The 13,546-nt window shown below is 42.2% G+C and overlaps 1 non-coding gene across 1 annotated transcript; it reads left to right on the top strand.

Annotated features, from left to right (window-relative positions):
* Positions 1–12,838: 12,838 nt before the first annotated feature.
* Positions 12,839–12,945, top strand: LOC131217721 (small nucleolar RNA R71). Its single transcript, XR_009157312.1, has one exon. It is a non-coding gene; the product is annotated as a small nucleolar RNA R71 (small nucleolar RNA).
* The last annotated feature ends 601 nt before the right edge of the window (positions 12,946–13,546 follow it).

Here is a 13,546-nt window from a genome sequence, read left to right as displayed (position 1 = left end):
CACACGAGGTTCACTAGGAGTTTTCTCTTCTATTTTTGTTTCCTCTATATTTTCATTAGGAGATTGAATCTCAGCATTCTTTTTCTCCGTGAATATAGAATTCTCAAAGAACTCTACATCTCTAGACTCTATGATTACATTAGAGTCTAAGTCTAGAAGTCTATAGGCCTTACTATGTTGTGTATATCCTACAAGGATACACTTGATAGCTCTTGGTCCTAATTTAGTTCTTTTAGGTTTCGAATTTCTGCAATATGCAAAATACCCCCATACTCTAAGATACCCTATGTTTGGTTTTCTTCCTTTCCATATTTCATATGGAGAGGTCTTGGTTTTCTTAGATGGAATTCAGTTTAAAATATGACATGCAGCTAACAGTGCTTCTCCCCATAGGTTTAATGGCAACTGTGCATGTATTAGCATTGAGTTGACCATTTCTACTAACGTCCTATTTTTTCTCTCTGCTACACCATTTTGTTGTGGTGTATAAGGTGCTGTGCACTAATTTATTATGCCATGTTCTTCACAATAGTTAGAAAATTCATTAGAGAAATATTCTCCTCCTTAGTCATTACGAAGGATTTTAATATTTTTATCTAATTGATTTTCTACTTCAACTTTATAGATCTTGAATGCATTAAATGCTTCATCTTTCGATTTTAACAGATATATATATATATATATACATATCTCGAACAATCATCTATAAACGTTATAAAGTACCTTTTACCTCCACGGGTAAGAACGCCATTTAGTTCACATATGTCAGTATACACTAGGTCTAATATCTGAGATGATCTCTCAATGCTAGGGAATGGTTTCTTGATTATTTTAGACCGTATGCACACTTCACATTTATCTTTGTCACTATCATTGTATGATATTAGGCCGTTCTTAGCCATGAGTTTTATGGTACTGTAGCCAATATGGGCTAGTCTACCATGCCATAGCGTTACAGACTCAATCATGTAAGCAGAAGAATTCTTTTCATTTAAAGAGAGTTTGATCATCCTATTACAAGTGTATCCCTTACCCACAAAGTTCCCATTCTTAGACAAGATCAGCTTGTCTGATTCAAACACAATCCTAATCCCAGGCTTGCTTAAGAGATCCCCTTAGACAAGATTCCTTCTTATGTCTGGGACATGCAGTACGTTGGTCCGGATTACCTTCTTTCCAAAGGTAAAGAGTAATTCCACGGTTCCTTTGCTTACAACTTTCGATTGTCCTTTATTTCCCATTTGAACCTCTTGACTATTGGTCTCATCTTTATAGGTTTTGAAAGTAGATCGATTATTGTATACATGGACTGTAGCGCCTGTATCATACCACCAACCAGGGATTTTCATTTGAACTAGGTTCACTTCTGTGACCATGGCTACGACTTCATCGTTTACTGCATTAGCCTCTTTCTTAGGCTTTTTTTGGTCCCTACAGACTCGGGCGAAATGCCTGGTCTTGCCGCAGACATAGCAAGCTCCCTTAAGTTTGCTGTTTTTCTTCTTTTGGATTTTCTTGAATTTCCCTTGATCTTTGTTAGGTTTAAGGGAATCAGCTTTCTCATAAGTATTATTTTGGGATGTCTTTTCTACTACGTTCACCTTGGATGTGGAAGCACTATTAGCGTTACCCTTTTTGTCTCGGTTACGAGATTCTTCTTCAATACGAAGATGCTTCTGGATTTGTTCTAGGGTGAACTCTTCGGATTTATGTAGTAGTTTCTTCCTGTAGTCTTTCCAGCTCGGAGACAACTTTGCGATTATAGCTCCGACTTGAAAAGATTTAGGAAGATCAATTTTTATGGCTTTTATGTTATTTACAATAAGTTACAGTTCTTGGATTTGAGCAAGCAGCGGTAGATTGTCTACCATCGTGAAGTCGAAATACCTGACAATTGGAAATTTCTGTGTACCTTCCTCTTCAGCCTTGTATTTATATTCCAGTGCGCTCCAAATTTCTTTCGCTGATGTGGTCCCCGTGTACAAATCATACAATCGATTAGAGAGAGCATTGAAGATGTGGCCACGACATAGCAGTTCATCTTCTTGTCGCTTAATCCTAGCAGCGATTTGTTCTGGAGTGTCAGTGTCCTTTGCTTCAGGCAGAGGCTGGAGAGTCAGGTCCAGGATGTAGAAGATCTTTAGAGCGGTCTGCAGGAATTTTAGCTTGTCCTGCCATCTAGTGAAATTTGAACCATCGAATCGGTCCAATCGGATCAGATCCTGGTTCATCAGTTTGATTGATGCAACACTTTCAGTGTCCATAATCACGCTTTAAGATTGTTAGAAAAACTTCTTTTGGATACACCGAAGATAAAAAATAGAAAAAATAAAAATTATCACTAGGCTGAATCACGTATAAAATACGCTGTCCTTAAAGTGTGATTCGCCCCCTTATCAACTGCTGATGGGTTACAGGCGAATTGCTTCCAGGATAAGACAAGCCTTATCTGGATCCAGCGTGCAGCAATCACGATAAGTCCACTATGGAACAATTTTAGCGCAGTAGATTTATTCTGGTAGACTTAGACGATGGAGATGATAACAATATTCTAGTATGAAGCTATGGACTTTATCTGATTTGATGGGAGAGATGGTGTGTTGAGATGATAAAATCAGACCGGAATGGTCCAGTTTATATAGGCCTCAGGTTTAGACCCGTTGCGGTGTGGTATTCAATGGTCCAGAACGTTTGAAAAATGTTTTTGGCCGTTGTCCATTAATCCCAAATATTTCTGGTCATTAGATCTGTAGATTTGACCGTTGGATCATCCTGGCCAGTCCGTTTTCGGACTGTTGTGGCTTTTAAGGTAGCCATCCGTTTAAAAAACGGCTGGAAGTTTCGGATTTAAGATCAAAGTGCATCATCTAGAGCCACTATAGCCACATTGCCTCACTACCCACGCCCACGCCCTCGCCCATGCCCATGCCCACGCCCGTGCCCGAGCCCGAGCACGAGCGCGCGAGCGCGTGCGTGCGTGCGTGTGTTCCAGTGCTTCATACTGGAACACGCAACCCGTGTTTCATCTCCTCCAAAAAGCTCCAAGTAAGAATACCCTTCTCAACATCTCATATAAACTACAAAACTATTCTTTGCATTTCCGATGTGGGACAAAGTGCACACACTGCACTTTTTAATTCAAAAATTCAAAAAAGTATTTTGGCTGGAAAATCCTGAAATTTTGAAAAATTTGAATTTTCATTTTTTTATTATTTTAAAACCACTAATTTTCAACAAATCGGGTGTCCCTAATTTTACGTCTACACTAGTCGTTAAATTTTAAAATCAACAACCTATCGGCGTAAAGAAGATTGCTCGAGGGAGGAGAATACCCCTGAGCCTTCGAAACCCTTCCGGGACCTCTCCAAGGCTTCCTCCTTGTGGTTGTAAATGCCTCTCCTTGGTCATGATCATTGCAAATGAGGGAGGTTGGGTTAATATTTATAGACATGACTGGCGGGAATTGGATTTTCTCTGGTCGCTAATGTGGCATATTGGCACACTTTGGAGATGCTCGAGGTGATACAAGCCTGCACAAATAATAAGTAGGCATTTCAGGGCTGACGAGAATTTCTCATTGATCGTATTTTACGATATTCAAGGCATATTCTCCATTCAGTAGCCACTGAACTCCATCTGTTGGTCTAGGTCGGCGACATGTGGCTGGCAGGAATTATATTTTCATTGGTCACTTTTGGCCGATTCGGACCATCAATTGGCTCCGGATGGGCTTAAGTATTCCTTAAGTTCAATTTGTTTCCCTTTATTATGTTTTGTTGGGTCGATTTGATGCCATTATTGAGAGTTCATTAGGATTACGTGAAGTATTATCTACATTTTTTGTGGCTTGTCTACAGTTTGTTAGGTAAAAAGTATGCCATGTGGATTGTCGACTTGCCACAAGCCGGTAGTGTACTTTGCCCTTTTTGGAATGCACTATGCCATATACAACATGTGTGCAACGTTTTGTACCACACATGCACGAATCCAGCCACGATCAGTCTGCTTCCGACTTCTCCAAGGATATCGTCCGGTTGAGATGTCAGTGGCCCACCATTTCGATCCGTTCGAATGATCCAAACCATCCACCAGATCCAATGCCCTCCCAATGGCAAGGAAACTCTAGGATTTCCTACGCAAGAGATGTAGTTGTGCACGACAGTCCGCCCGAACGAAGTGCCGCACCAACCCAACGCAAAAACGTAACTACTCCCATCATCCTTACGATGAAAACTTCGCTGATCTGAGCCGTTCAAAATCTCAGGTCTGACCGTACCTACGTCGTCCGAGAGAGACACTAGGAGGAGGAGAATTCGGTATACACCACATTCTCTTACGCAAACCACACCTCCGCGTTTCACACATATAAGACATCCAGAAACCTCATCCACTAGAAGATGGCGTGATCTGGACAAAGATCCAACAGACCAGTCCCATTGTTCACTCCCCAAGTATAGGGTTGTGATGTAGTAATAAACTCGGTAAGACCGAGGTCGAGTCCACAGGGACTGATACCTGTACGTTTCCTGAAACTAGAGAGAAATAGAACTAGCCTAAGATGCGATCTAAACCAAATAGAATTTAAGAAATAATTGTGGAATAGTTATCTAAAACTTTAAGGAATTCAGAGGAAGGAAACTAGGGATTCAGAGGATCCACTTGTAGAGATCGGGGAGATCTTATGCCTGCATCAAGGATTACAGAATTCAAACCGAACTTACTTGATTTGGTTTTCAAGAGATGAAAGGTATATGAATTAGAATGGATTCCATCATCTAACCATGCCCAGAAGACACAAACAACAGGATTAAACTAATTACCAACCAATCAACAATGTACGAAGATCAGGAAGGTACTATCATCCTACCATGCCCATGGGACAATGGTGAACAACAGGGCTTCCTGACGTCATAAACATAAAAAGGGAAAAGAAATATTCAAAGCCATTGCAAACCCATTGTAATTTCAGTCACAACAGACCATTAAAGACTAATAAAAATATTCCTTATAATAATCAACTAAATCAAATTAAGTTCAGAAATTTAAATTAAATGCATAGAATAAACTCTCCCATCTCGCTACAGCTTCACCTCTTAGCCCTAGCTAAGAGGTTTAGCCACACATGAATGGAACAAAAACAACAAAATAAAAAATAAAAAAGGAAAAGAAAAGAATAAGAAGGAAGAAGAGAAAACCCACGCCACGCCCAGCCTTTCTTCAACCGTCCAAAACTCCAACTCCTCCGCTGTTCACGTCTCAGCCATGTCCAGCAGCAACCATGTTCAGCAGCAGCCTCCCTTCTGCTCCCTTTCCCTCTCTGTTTCTCTTTCTTGAACCCAGACCCACGACCGAGCACCAGCAGCCCAAACTCCTTTCAGAACACCTTCCACGTCCAAAGCCTCTCCCTCTTATGCAGCTGTCCGCCTCTGCTCCTCTCCATTCGCAGCAGACTCCTAGTGGGACTCTGCCTCTCTTGCGTTCGTGGGCTGCTGGGACACAAGATCAGCTATCGGCTATCTCAGACGTTCGCAGAACGTAACTGCGCATCCTGCTTTGCGCTGATGTTTGGTGAGGCCCACGATCGGGACTGTCAACGAGATCCACGCCGTCCATTAGAATCCTCGTGGAAATCCAGTCAGGAAAGAGTGATTTTTGCAGGTTCTTGTATGGCCCACTGGATATTGTATTCCGCCGTCCATCATGAGTTTCGGCGGTCGAAATCCGCTACACGTTGCTTCCTAGAAAAATTCCACCTAGGTGATGGTTCCAAGCCTCTTTGGAATCCACTAGACGGTCCCGATTGAACCAATCACCTCAGAGAGTGGCCCACAACGATCCACCGCAGGCTCTGTTGCGAAACAGACCTGCACGTTTGAACGCTGTGATGGTCGGTGGACCCCACGGTGATGTATTTTGAGAAATCCATTCCGTCCACTAGGTTCAGGACGAAAAACTCTCAGGAAATGAGTATTTTTTGGAGAGAATCGGTGTGGTCCACAAGTTTGCTTACTCCGCCGTCCATCTGACGTTTATCAGGTACTCTGCCTTTGTGTGTGTGCATGGGCCAAAAAGGAAAGCTAGGCGACGGTGTTGGTCACCTTTCAGAGCATTGGACGGTTCAGATCATCGAAAACTGCGATTGATGGGGCCCACTACGTGAAACCGGACGAACAGCGTCCGCTCGCTGTCTCTGTTGAGGAGATGGATCGGGTCAGCGCCTGCTGACCCGTCCAGTTCTTCCGGTGCACAGCGAGTGTGCATGCGCTGGATGTGCACGCCACTCAAGGTGGGGTCTACTTGGATGTATATGCAAGATCTGTCGTTCATCTCTTTTCTCATATCCTTTTAATCGTGGAGAGCGAAGTTGAGGCACATCCAGATAGCAAGTGGGCCCCAAATCACGGTTTTAGTGGCTAAAGTGTCTATTGAGCCACTTCCACAGGGATCCGGGAGCTGAGATTCGACATGTACGGTTTGTTTATGGTCCTCAGGCCACGTATGAAGTTTTAAACTGATCAGATGGTAGGAACCCCATGATCTTGCATTCTGGACACTTTTCAGGTCACTTGAGCTTCAATTCCTCGATTTCCGCGAACCCCTGGTGTATAATTCCGTCGCTCTTGGTCTTCTAGGATCCGTTCCTTGCCTTGGTGTTCCTGGAGCGTCAAATCCATGCATTTACCACCCTTTTTCAGTCCATGCTTGTAAATACACTCTGCATCACAAACACAATTAAATCAGGCCATTTAAACGGTATCATGCTTGTAAAACTATGCAACAACTGGGTCTGATATGCAATATTTGACCCTCAACACAACCCCCAACCAACATTTTGCTAGTCCCGAGCAAAGTATGCGAAAAATAAGTTGAGAAATACAGGACAATTTTTATGAACTTAAGCGATTTTTTTATTTTTTTTTTAAAAACAGTCTAGATTCGAAAATTCTAAGATGCATGAATGTTGGATATTACTTCCTCCTGGAATCAAGTGCACAATAAATTTCATAATCAACTTTAAAGTATTTATGCATTAATTAGAACAATTCTAAACGATGAGTATCATGAGTGTATAATAAAATCTCGGCTTATCATCATTAAGAAATCCAATGGATAATTTTTATGATAACATTGATAATCAAAACAGTATTTAGGACACTCAAAACTTAAACCAGAATTTGCCTTTCAGTTTTTTTTTTTTTTTTTTTTTTTTTTTTTTTTTTTTTTTCCGAGGGAGAGGAGAATTGAATCCACACCTATAGGGAGCAAACCTATGGTGAAAATTATTCGCCTAACCTTTTCCAAAGGTATCTCTTTCTTCTTTTTTTTTTTTTTTTCATGACGGGCAATTTTCCCAAGCTGGTTCCTTACATGCTTAGTGATTACCAAGTTAACCCTTTAATATCAAACTGAAATCTTAATGTGAAAGCGAGATGTGACATGTGAACTCATAACTCAATCAATGTTTAAAACTTCCAATTATAGATTAATACTTCAAACTTAATTGTGAAATCTAATATAATAGATAACTGAATCTAAGAGTCATAAATTACGAACTTCACTTATCTTGTAATTTTAAATCCAAGATGGTTATCAAAATCACTTCAAATTCAACAAAATGTCAGAAAATTTTTAAAATTTTCACAACTTTTGTACAAGACCAAGAAAATGCTGATTATGTGACCTAATCTCCCACCCCCAACCTAAAATTTACATTGTCCTCAATGTAAAAGAAATAAGCATGCGATGTACATGGGACAAAAAGTAAATAAGAAGTGATGGAAAGATAATACCTGGATGAAAGAATCAAGAGGCTTTTCAAAGATTTCTACGTAAGAGCAGTCAGCACAAGAGAGAAACCAACAGAAGTAAAATAAAATAACAAAAATACAATCCTACCTATACCACTTTCGTAGGTGCTATCGATTGCATTTAGCGTATGCAACAAGCCTTTAAACCCCTAGGTTTCCCCTAGTGGACGAGTTGTAGTCTCGTGAGGGTTTGCGGCAATGCTACCCACAAACATTGAACTAATGAATGAGAAAAGTGAAATGGAATGAAAATTTGGGTTGCGTCCTAGGAGCGCTAAGTTTAACGTCTTCAACTAGACAAGAATGGACCATGAATTAATCAATCTTGATAACCTGGGTCCGCCAAAGACTAGGAGATCAATCCGGTACACAGGAGCAGTCGAGGCATGGACATGTCCTCGAATCAAATTTCTCGACAAATGGTTTTAATCGATGGCCATTGACTTTAAACTCCTTGCCATTGTCGGGATCTCTTATCTCAACGGCCCCATGAGGAAAAACTGTAACAACAATGTAGGGGCCGGTCCAACGAGATCGAAGCTTACCCGGGAAGAGATGTAATTGAGAATTGTACAAAAGGACCTTCGACCGGGCGTGAATGATTTTCACAAAATGTGTTGGTCATGAAATGCTTTCATCTTGTCCTTGTAAATTCTCGAATTATCGTACGCATCATTACGGATTTCTTCAAGTTCATTCAATTGAAGTTTGCGTAGCGGCCAGCGTTGTCCAGAGTGAAATTAAGATTTTTGATCGCCCAGGACGCTTTATGTTCCAGCTCCACAGGCAAGTGACAAGCCTTCCCATAGACAAGTCTAAAGGGAGACATTCCAATAGGAGTTTTAAATGCAGTACGGTATGCCCATAAGGCATCGGTCAATCGGATTGACCAATCCTTACGATCTGGGTTAACCGTTTTCTCCAAAATGTGTTTGATCTCCCTATTGGAAATCTCAGCTTGTCCACTTGTCTGTGGATGGTATGGGGTGCTTACCTTATGAGAGATACCGTATTTCTTCATTAAGCTCTCAAATGGTCTATTACAGAAGTGTGAGCCCCCATCACTAATGATGGCTCGAGGCGTTCCGAATCGAGAAAGGATGTTTTCTTTTAGGAATTTAATGACCGTGCGATGGTCATTCTTTCGACACGGAATCGCTTCGACCCATTTAGTGACATAATCCACGGCGAGCAAAATATCTGATTTCCAAACGATTGGGGAATGGTCCCATGAAATCTATGCCCCAAAGAATCAAATGCTTCAATGATAAGAATGGGATTCAAAGGCATCATACTTGATGGGACAATGCTCCCAATTTCGACAACGCTCACAAGCTTTGCAAAACTCATGAGTGTCCCTAAACATAGTGGGCCGATAAAAGCCACACTGCAAGATCTTGGCCGTGGTCTTTTTAGCGAAAAGTGACTACCATGGGCCTGAGAGTGACGGAAGAAAATGACACATGCTCATCGTCCGGTACACATCTCCTTAGAATTTGGTCGGGCAATATTTAAATAAATAAGGATCATCCCGAGAAAAGTTGCGCACCTCGGTGAAAAATTTCTTCTTATCTTCGCATCATTGTGTCGGTATGGCGCCTGTAGCAAGATAATTAGCAATATCAGCGAACCAAGGTGAACGGGAGACTCTGAACAGTTGTTCATCAGGGAACATATCGTTGATATGGGTCGCCTCAAGGGACTCAGAGGTATTAAGGCGAGAAAGGTGATCGGCCACTACGTTCTCTACTCCCTTTTTATCTTTAATTTCCAAATCAAATTCTTGGAGTAGAAGGATCCATCGTATCAAACGGGGCTTAGAATCATTCTTAGAAAGAAGATACTTCAGTGCCGCATGATCTGTATAGATAATGATCTTGGATCCAATCAGGTAGGACCTAAATTTGTCCAAGGCGAACACTACGGCTAAGAGTTCCTTTTCCGTAGTCGAGTAGTTCACCTGGGCAGAATTTAAAGTTCTACTTGCGTAATGAATGACGTAGGGCCTCTTATCTTTTCTCTGGCCTAGGACCGCCCCAAGAGCATAATCAGAAGCGTCGCACATAAGCTCAAAAGGAAGGCTCCAGTCGGGTGGCTGCATGATAGGTGCAGTGGTTAACGTGCCCTTAAGCTTGGTGAAAGCTTCCTGGCATTGCTCAGTCCACTCGTACGGAGCATCCTTTTGAAGAAGAGTGCATAAAGGACGAGAGAGGAGACTAAAGTCCTTTATGAATCGCCTGTAAAATCCTGCGTGTCCTAAGAAGGATCGCACGTCTCTAATGTTCTTGGGTGGAGGTAGGTTAGAGATAAGATCGATTTTTGCCTTATCTACCTCGATTCCCTTGGACGAGATGATATGCCCAAGGACAATTCCCTTCTGAACCATGAAATGACACTTCTCCCAATTAAGTACCAAGTTCTTTTCTTCACATCTTTTCAGCACACATTTAAGACTTTCCAAGCATTTGCTGAAAGATGGACCATAAACAGAGAAGTCGTCCATGAAGACCTCTAGATATTGCCCCACCATGTCAGAAAAAATACTAAGCATACATCGCTGAAAAGTGGCAGGGGCATTACATAGTCCGAATGGCATCCTTCGATAGGCAAAGGTGCCATAGGGACATGTAAATGTGGTCTTTTCCTGGTCTTCAGGGGCTATCTCTATCTGGTTGTAGCCCGAATACCCGTCAAGGAAACTATAATAGGAATGACCAGCTAACCTTTCTAGGATCTGATCAATGAATGGTAAAGGAAAGTGGTCTTTCCTCGTGACGGTATTCAACTTCCTGTAGTCAATGCACATTCTCCAACCAGTAGTGACTCTAGTTGGCACGAGTTCATTATTAGCATTGGCTACGATGGTGATTCCGGACTTCTTAGGGACCACTTGAGTTGGACTCACCCATTGACTATCAGATATAGGGTATATAATACCCACATCCAATAGTTTAAGAACCTCGGCCTTAACCACTTCCTTCATGTTGGGATTTAGTCTACGTTGTGGTTGCCGAGCGGTTTTTGCATTATCCTCAAGGTATATGTGATGAGTACAAATCGAGGGATCGATTCCTTTGAGGTCCGCTATCGTCCATCCCAGGGCTCCTTTATGCTCAATGAGAGTAGATATAAGCATACTCTCCTGTTCTTTCTCCAGGTGGGCAGAGATCACCACCGGGTATGTCTCATCTTGACCTAAATATGCATATTTCAAATCAGAGGGCAAAGGTTTTAGGTCAAGCTTCGGCGGCTTGAGGTTAGACGGTAGAGGCACTGTATCGGTTTGTGGTAATTCTTCAAATTGTGGCCTCCACCGGTTAACTTCAAGTACCGGTGCAGTATCAAGCAAGGCACATGTCTCCCTAATCATGTCATCATCGAAATCATGGGAGTGGGCCAGGCACGTCTCCAGATGGTCGGAGGATAAGGTTAGAGGTGTCGTATCTTCCACGAAAGAGTCAATCATGTTAATGTCGTGGAAATCGTCATCATCCTCTGCGTTGCTGCCGTTATTGAAAAAAATGTTTGACTCCAATGTCAAATTTCCAAAAGACATAGTCATGATACCATTCCTGCAATTGATAATTGCATTTGACGTGGCAAGGAATGGGCGACCAAGAATGACGGGAATCTGAGTGCTCATGTTATTGATGGGTTCGGTGTCCAGGATGATAAAATCTACAGGGTAGTAAAATCTATCGACCTGGACTAACACATCCTCAATTATCCCTCTTGGTACACGAACAGAGCGATCAGCAAGTTGTAGTGTGGTTAGGGTGGGTTTTAATTCACCCAAACCTAACTGTTTGTATACCGAGTAGGGAATCAGATTGACGCTCGCTCCTAAGTCAAGAAGTGCGTGATCAATTCGATGGTTCCCGATTACACATGATATGGTTGGGCTACCGGGATCCTTGAATTTCTGTGGCACGTCTTGCTTGAGGATGGCACTCACTTTCTCGGTCAAGAAGATTCCGTCTTTTAGTCGTGCATAAGTCTTTCAGAATTTAGCATATGAAGGTATCGTTTAACGACATCAAGTAGAGGAATGTTGACTTTCACTGTTTCAACACCTCTAGGATATCCCGAGAGTTAGAGAGAGGTTTTGGTGAAACCAACCGTTGAGGGAATGGAGCAACCGGCTTCTCTAGAAGTTCGGTTCTACTTTTTGTGGGGCATTATTGGATCCATCATTGTTGTCCTCTTACGGGTCCTTAGGCTTTCGGGCCTAACCGGAAAAGTTTTATCAATGATCTTCCCACTCCTAAGAGTGGTGATGGATTTAGCATGCCCCATCCGATTTGAAGAGCTGGGATCATTATTCTCGTCTCGCGGTTTAGGATTGGGGAGAGGTTGTGCAGAAGCATCCCCTTTTCTATAACCGTCATACGAGAATCTATCTTTGCATAAAATCTGTAATTCCCGCATTGCCCTGAGCCGGCTCTTGTATGGGAGTGGGACCCGGTTCCTCTCGAGGTGTCACTGGAGTTGGATTTTGCTTGCAGACCCCTGGAGGAGTCGCCGTTTGTCCATTCCTCCAACTAAAGTTTGGATGATTTTTCCAGCCAGGATTGTATGTGTTGGAGTTAGGTCCAGTAAAAGGTCTTTGATAATTATTTACGGCATTGGCTTGTTCATTCAACACTCCTCGAAAGGCAGGTATTGTAGGACAATTTTCAGTTGTGTGAATGTTGCAATCACAGATGCCGCAAACAACTTCATTGACCTTATCCTTCTTTCCTTCCATGGCCTCAACTTTCCTTATGAGCGTAGTCACTTTACACTTGAGATCATCCTCTTCTTTCAAGAGATATAATCCACCTTTCTCCTTTAATTGAGTCGGCCTAGACGTGGTGTTCGCCATTGGGTAATAGTCCCATGATTGTGTTTTTTCAGCGAGACTATCGAGGTAATCCCATACCTCGTCAACATCTTTGTTGATGAACTCTCCATTACACATTGTCTCGACCATTTGGCGCATGGAAGATGTCAGTCCATCATAGAAAAAATTTGTAATGCGCCACGTTTCAAATCCGTGTTGTGGGCATGAATTGACCAAATCTTTGAATCTTTCCCAACATTGGAAGAATGTTTCATCTTCCTTTTGGGCAAAGTTCATGATTGCTTTTCTGAGGGTAATCGTTTTATGATGTGGGAAGAATTTTTTTATGAATTCCCTCTGCATGTCGTTCCATGTGCCAATGGATCTAGGACGCAGTGAATGTAACCACGTCTTAGCTTTCTCTTTTAAGGAAAAAGAAAAGAGTTTCAGCCTAATTGTATCCTCAGATACATTAGGAAAACATAATGTAGCTATAATCTCATCGAACTCTTTCAAATGTAAATATGGACTTTCTGATTCAAGTCCATGGAATTTGAGAAGGAGTTGGATAACTCCCGGCTTGATGTCCATTTGTCTGTGTTTTCAGGAAAAATCATGCATGAGGGCATACTCACTCCCGCCGGTTGTAGATAATCTCGTAAAGTACGAGGCGGGGGTGCTGTTGCACCTCATTCTCATCTTGGGTATCCTCCACCCGGGTGGAAGTGGAGGAGGTTGGTCTTCAGCCATAACCTCAGTTAACTCCGGGGATTTCGAGCGGTGTCTAGTCCGAGATGGATAGTCAACCCCTCAACCAATCCTCCTTGATCAAGAGACGTCGAGTGTCGTCACGGGCCCACTTGGGCATGAAAACACTCGCAACCCTCAATTAAAAACTTAACCCTAGGAAAATCTA

Source organism: Magnolia sinica, chromosome 10 (assembly GCF_029962835.1).
Source record: "Magnolia sinica isolate HGM2019 chromosome 10, MsV1, whole genome shotgun sequence".
Taxonomy (NCBI): domain Eukaryota; kingdom Viridiplantae; phylum Streptophyta; class Magnoliopsida; order Magnoliales; family Magnoliaceae; genus Magnolia; species Magnolia sinica.
This window is presented reverse-complemented; position numbering and strand designations above follow the sequence as displayed.